Source organism: Rousettus aegyptiacus, unplaced genomic scaffold, assembly GCF_014176215.1.
Source record: "Rousettus aegyptiacus isolate mRouAeg1 unplaced genomic scaffold, mRouAeg1.p scaffold_m13_p_9, whole genome shotgun sequence".
NCBI classification, from domain to species: Eukaryota; Metazoa; Chordata; class Mammalia; order Chiroptera; family Pteropodidae; genus Rousettus; species Rousettus aegyptiacus.
In genome coordinates, this window is record NW_023416312.1 from 49,759,998 (window position 1) to 49,766,712 (window position 6,715).

The 6,715-nt window shown below is 33.0% G+C and overlaps 1 long non-coding RNA gene across 1 annotated transcript in view; it reads left to right on the forward strand.

Moving 5' to 3' along the window:
• LOC107497196 overlaps positions 1–1,879 on the forward strand; it is a 75,779-nt gene extending 73,900 nt beyond the window's left edge. The window contains exon 3 of the long non-coding RNA XR_001593758.2: positions 1,647–1,879. This is a non-coding gene — a long non-coding RNA (uncharacterized LOC107497196). The remainder of the gene's footprint in view (positions 1–1,646) is intronic.
• The last annotated feature ends 4,836 nt before the right edge of the window (positions 1,880–6,715 follow it).

The following is a 6,715-nucleotide window of genomic DNA, read 5'->3' on the forward strand; positions in this document are numbered from 1 at the left end:
CATTCAAATGCTCTTAGAGCAGTGTCTCTCACTTCAGGGTCCACAGCCACAATGGCTGTTGGCTACCTCAGTGGCAAAAAATGCTGATGTTCTCTGCTGTGTAAGCTGTTGGGGTGCTCATCCATGAATACTATAGGGTCCTTTCTTTGAAAGCTTCTGAGAGTCTACAACTCTCAGTGTCTGATGAGGTCCTCAGAAGCAAAGGCAGCCAGAATTCTCTGCAGAGCAGGCTACTGGGGATGTTAAAGGCACTGGCCTAAGAGGCTGACATTAATATTACCCACCTTTCTTTGCTCCTAGCCATCTCCAGAAGTTTTGGCAAAGCTGATCTCCCCAAAAATTCTTTCTGTGGGGTTATTCTCAGTTTTTTATTCCACCATGTGGCTGTGGGTTCTTAATTGGATACTTGAACCTTCCCATGGCTATTTTCATTTGTGGATAGCTATCTAATTGTTTGTTTTGTTTGTTTTGCTTTCCGCTGCAGGGGGCGAAGTGGGATACTAAGGCCATTATCTCCTACTTTGTCATTTTGCTGATGTCACTTGTCCTCATAATTTTATTACTTCTTTTTTAAAAATTTTAAATTTAGGCTTAAATTGATCTTTTTCTAGCATTCTGATGGAGAATATTAGTTTAGGCCATTTTTTCCTGTTGTATGCATTTTAAACTATCAGTTTCCTTCTAATAATAATTTCACTACATACTACAAATTTTGATATGTTTATTGTAATTTTCTTTTAGTTCAAAATATTTTTAAACATTTTTCTGGAGACTTCTTCTTGTACCCATATCTTATTTCCATATCTTATTTAGTGGAATATTGCTTAATATCCACAAATTTTGCAATTTTCCACCTATCTTTATGTTATGATTTCTAGTCTAATTTGTTTACTTCTTGTTGATGGCTGTTTTTGCACAATTACAGAATCGAGTGTTTGTGCAACAGGGCTTAATGACTCCCCAAACCAAATGTACTTACTATCTGGGTCTTTACAATAAAATGTTTGCTGATCCTTATTTATGTTATAATTAGAAAGGGAATACATTTTTTAATTAGATACCACTTCACATCTCCTAGAATAATTAAAGTTAAAAAAACTGACCATACCATGTGATGGTGACGATGTAGAACAAACAGAACTATAATATCCTGCTGTTAAAAATGTAAAATGGAGTAATTGTTTTGGAAAACAGATTGCCCACTTATTTTCTTATTTTATTTTGAAATAATTTAAAGCTTATGAAAGTTGAAAAATTTTACAGAACTCCTGTGTACTCTTTACTCATCTTTCCCTAATGATAACAACTTAAAAATCATAGAGCATTATCAAAACCAGGACATTGACATGTGTACAATGTTAATAGCTACAAACCTTATTCTGATTTTGCCAGTTTCTTGTAGTTTCTGGTGAATATAGGGATAGATGGCATAATAAAATTATTTTCAAATATTCAAAGTAAATAATAATGGCAAGATTTAGTTGTATATTAGGAAAAGGCAGATTTTAAGGGTGTCTGCTTTACCCTGATGACTGGCATAGAAGCCTAAGAAAAAGTGGTATTAGTTCTATTTCACTAGCTAACTCTTGAAAAATTTTGAGAAACAAGCAATTTTACTTCATGTGTGTATGTCCTTATTGATGCAGGTGAAGATTTATGGGGCAGCCAAGAGTCACAGTAAGTTCCCCGAACCCTTTTTCCTTTATTAAAATATTTTCAAGAGTTCTCAGTTCCGCTAGGCAGACATCTTCCTGATGCCAAGTAAAGTTGCAGAAGACCAAGAGGTCGTTAGTCTTTGATTCTGTAATGCTTCACTCTTCATATTTATTTGGAAATATAGCATTTAAGTGTGTAAAGTCTTTCTTGAGCCTTGTTAGTATACTTGAGGATTTCTCAAAAAAGTTGATTTTATATCACCCAAGATAATGAGGATTTAAATTCTTGGGCTTTTCTGTACTCACAAGCACACACACAGAAAGATAAGAACATTGTATGTTTATATGTACATATATACTTTGTTATACTTCTCTTCCATTTCTTTTTCCAAAAAATAAATAACCATCTGCATGACATTTTAAAATTATTTTTCCATTGTTAACTAATTTCATGTTAATGCATGTTTATGCCATAAATTTTAACTGCTACATTCTTTTCAATTATAAGGAAGTATCTTATTTAATTGATCCCATAATGTTGAAAATTTGTTCCTAATTTTTCTTAATTTTAGTCACTTCTACAAAAATTATTTTGTATATTTTATCTTTATAATCTTATCATATGATTTTCTTCTGATCAATTTCTTGAAATAACATCCCCAGGTTAAATTTTTCTTCGATTCATCCTGTAAGAACAGCTCTAAAAAGGCTCTACCATTTTATACTGCCACCAGAAGTATATCAGTACACTTTTTTCAACATACAGACAGACCTTCAACAATACCATTTTTAGAATTTATTTGGTCCTTGGTTATTTGATAGGAAAAAATCATACCCAATGTTGCTTTATATGCATGCTAATAAATACTATGAAAGCTAATCAAAATTTTATCTATTTATAGGTCATTTGTATTTTTCTTTGTTAAATTGTTCATATTATTTACTCATTTTTCTATTAAAGTGATCTGCTCTTTATTGATTTGTAAGGGTTGTGGAAATGATGACTGCAATAAAACCTTTCCTGTCATATATATTGCCAATAATTTCTTACCAGTAAAAAATATGTTTATAAAGGTTTTTGTTTTTCTGCAAGTTGGGTTTATTCATACAGAAGTTTCTAATATTTATACAATCACATCTAATAATCTTTACCCTTATGATACTTTTTCTATGATTGTGCATAAATACATGTATGCACACAACACACACAATACACACATATATGCAAATTAAGGTGGAATTTATAGTAGTACTAATAATATAAAATCTCCAATACCCAACTTCATACTTAATGTTAAAACCAATATATTCCTTTTTTCTAATGGCCAGTCATTTGTCCCATCTTGTTCTTTCTCTCATGGTCAGGCCACTCTCAATTTAATCCCCCCTAATTAAAGCATATTATATGAATTTGCCAAGATTCTCTACACTTTCTATCCCTACCACTCTTTTAGTACAATGACTTTAAAGATGGTTCCCATGTTTTTCTTCAATTTGTTTAAAATTATAAAATATCTGGCAGAAAGCATCCAAAGTTTCTGGCATGTTCTTGATAACCTTCATTATTTTCAGAGTGAATCAGAATCCTTCACCAATGATATGGAAAGCCATACCTATTATGTACATAGTACCATTAAGGCCCTTGCCATATTCTGTTTGTTTCGATGCTGTGTTTATGTCTACTTTTTTATTACACTGTTTTCATTACTTGCTACTTTAAAACAGCATATTATCTAGTAGGAAAAATGTTTCTACATCAGTTTGTTTTTACAAAAAAAAATACCATGGCATATCACATATTTGTCTTTTCAGATGAATTTTAGAAATATTTTTCAACATGTATTATAAGGTGAGAGGTTAAATGAGACTGAGGACATTTGTGATGTTGATAGATAAAAGACACATAGGTAAATTTAAAGAGGATTAACACTATTAAAATATTAAGATTTCCTATCAAAGAAATAAAAGTATTTTGCCACTTATTAACATCTAATTTTATGTTCTTCAATAGGATTTTATATTTGTCTTAGCATGGGTCCTGCATAATGCTTTCTTATTTTATGCCTAAGTGTTTTATATTTTTATTCTTGTTATGATTATGAACTAAATAATTTCTCCTATATATTTTCTAAATTATGGTTCTTGGTCTATGTTAAAGCTTATCATTTATTCATTTGTAACTGACCATCTCACCTAGTTCTTATTATTTCTAATAGCTCCTCAATTAATTTTTAAATATTTCTAATATTTAAATATCCTAAGTAGCTAATCATACCATCAACAAATAATACTATTTTACCTCCTTTACTTATATGTATTACATTTATTTTTTGTTTGATTAATTCCATTGGCTTCAACTTCTAAACAATGTAATAGTAATAAAAATAGATATCTTTGCCTTGCTCATGAAATTAGGAAGAATCATTTTTGTTTTCCTATTAAAGATAAAGCTGGGTATTAGTGATTTTACCTCCTTATGAATCTATGTTATGTTAAGAAAGCATTTTTCTATTCTTATCTACTTCATTATAGCATGTTTATTAGAAATTGATTTTAAATACTGTAAAAGAGTTCTCAACTGCCATCAAGATATTTTTTATTTCAAATGTTAATATGGAGAATTACATAAACATATAGTCTAATGTTAAACCATGATTGGATTTTTGAAGTCCATTTGTTCATGTTTTATATTTTATATGAATCTAAATTTTATTTTAGGATTTATAATTTTATAAGCGAATATGCTATGATTAGTTTTTATCATAATTTGTGGGATTTTCATATTGGAATCATGCTAGATTTATACAAGAATTTCAAAACATTTACTTTACATCTGTGCTATGAAAAATCTTAAATATTTAACTGTTAGCTCTATCTCTTATTGGAAAATAATTCTTTGATATTTTATTTTATTTCTTATTTCCTCCTTGTATATTGATCTATTTAATTTTTGAAAGATATATATCTTGGAAAATAATATATATGTATATTTCTATAAATATGTATATTTATAAAATATATATGTATCTTAGAAAAACTAAATAAATAAAGGATAGCTACCTAGATTGTGTATAATATATATACAACACACATACACAGACACACATACACACACACACACACACACACACATTTCCATTCTTTCAGCTAAGGTTCTAGGATGCCACTGGTCTCTTTCTCTTATTATCATGCTACACTTCCTATTTTTGTCCCTCCAAATAAGGGCCTATTAACTGAATTTGCAAAAACATCTTCCACTACCTACTCATAATTTGCCACCACTCCTTCAGATAAGGGAGTTTAGTGCTGGCTTCCTTTGAATATGGACAGAAGGTGTCAGGTTATGACCACTTAGCCTCTTCTTTTTATTTTTTTTTAAGTTAATATCTAATAGATAAGTTGTTTCTGGTGTATGTATACGAGCCAATGATGCAATTATAAGGAATAAGGAGTGAATAAGATCAAAGTAAATTAGAAAAGAAAGAAAGTGAGGTGCTATGCATAAGCTAAATTTAACTAACAGAAATAAAACCTAGTAACAGCAGAGAAATAAAATTCAGGAGAGCTATAAACTGATGGGGTTAAAACAAATGGGTTTGAACCTTTAGAGGAGGGAAACATGAGCAATGGAAAGAGGGGACCAGGAAGTGGGAGTTGAGGTGCAGCACAAACGGGAAAAAAGATGTGACGTCACAAAGCCTGCTGGCTCAAAACTGTTAGCAGTTAATTTGACTGAGAAGCAAAAGATGAGACTTGTCGCTGGAAACTTGCCTTTGGAGACTTGCCCAAGCTTTTTTCACTGGTTCTCTCAGACCTAACATTACTCCTAACTCAACCATTCCTGGTTCTCAAGGTAGTGACAACAAATCTCATGAAGATGGAGGTCGCGGAAGAAAGCACCATGGAGACCCCACATTTGACCCAAGGCACTTCAATCGTGTTGAGTAGTAACACTGGTACAAATAAAGTTTTTCTCTCAAGAGAGGGCAAGAGGAAGAAGAGATTGCACTTGCCGGCGAAAGCTGTGATCATCCTCTGCAACTGGCTGTTTGAACATCGGTTTAAGGCTTATCCTTCAGGAGTAGAGAAACGAATGCTATCAGAGCAGACCCATTTGTCTTTTATGCAGATCTCCAACTGGTTCATCAATGCCCGCAGACGTGTTCTTCCAGAAACGCTTCAGCAGAATGGAGGCGACCCCAACCAGATCACTATCTACCATTGAAAAAGCAAGGCTGCAGATATGGTACACGGGGAAAGCACCAATCCATCTATCAAGATCAAGTTAGGGCCTAGAGGGCCAGAAAACATGCAAAAGATGGCCCTGAGCCTCCTGCCAATGGTCCAGGAGCCAGGGGGAAAGCTGCTGGATTCAGAGTTAGCCCCAGGCCAGAAGCTCACTCCGAAAGCCAAGTCAGAGGAAAATATTGAGATTTTTTCTAGCAGGCCCTTGTTTATCTCTTCTCCTGAACCCATGTCAACAGAGGAATTCAAGGATTTTAGCAGCTTCCAGTTGCTGGTCGATGCCGCTGTACAAAAGGCTGCAGAACAGGAACTAAGGAAGAAGCAAGAGCCCAATCCATGATTTCCTGTGTCCCTAAAAAAACAAATTGTCGGTCCTTGTCTATTGTGGTAGATCCATTTATGCTCGCATAACTAATTTGCCACTTTACCTTCTACAGAAATTTTGTTCCATTTAAAGGTTTTATGAGAACTATTAATAGCTATCGGGACTCAGTTTTACCAGATATTTCAGTGTTACCAGATGGAAGATACAAATTTGTCATCATGATTCACATGGCAGCAAAGATCTCTTCTCATTTCTTCTGCTTCCTTTTGGATTTAAAGACTTTAGACAATCACACCAATTCATTTGAGACTAGACACAGTGCTGAGACTTTTTCAGATAAGAATGTTTTGGCTTTTCTTGTCCAAGGACTGCTGCAGATACCAAGTCAATCCTCTTTCCTTTCTCCCCTTCTCTAACTTTCCTTGTTTATTATCATGATGGAAAAGAAAGGCTTTTTTAAAAAGGCTATTACAGAACTGGCCTCATTTTA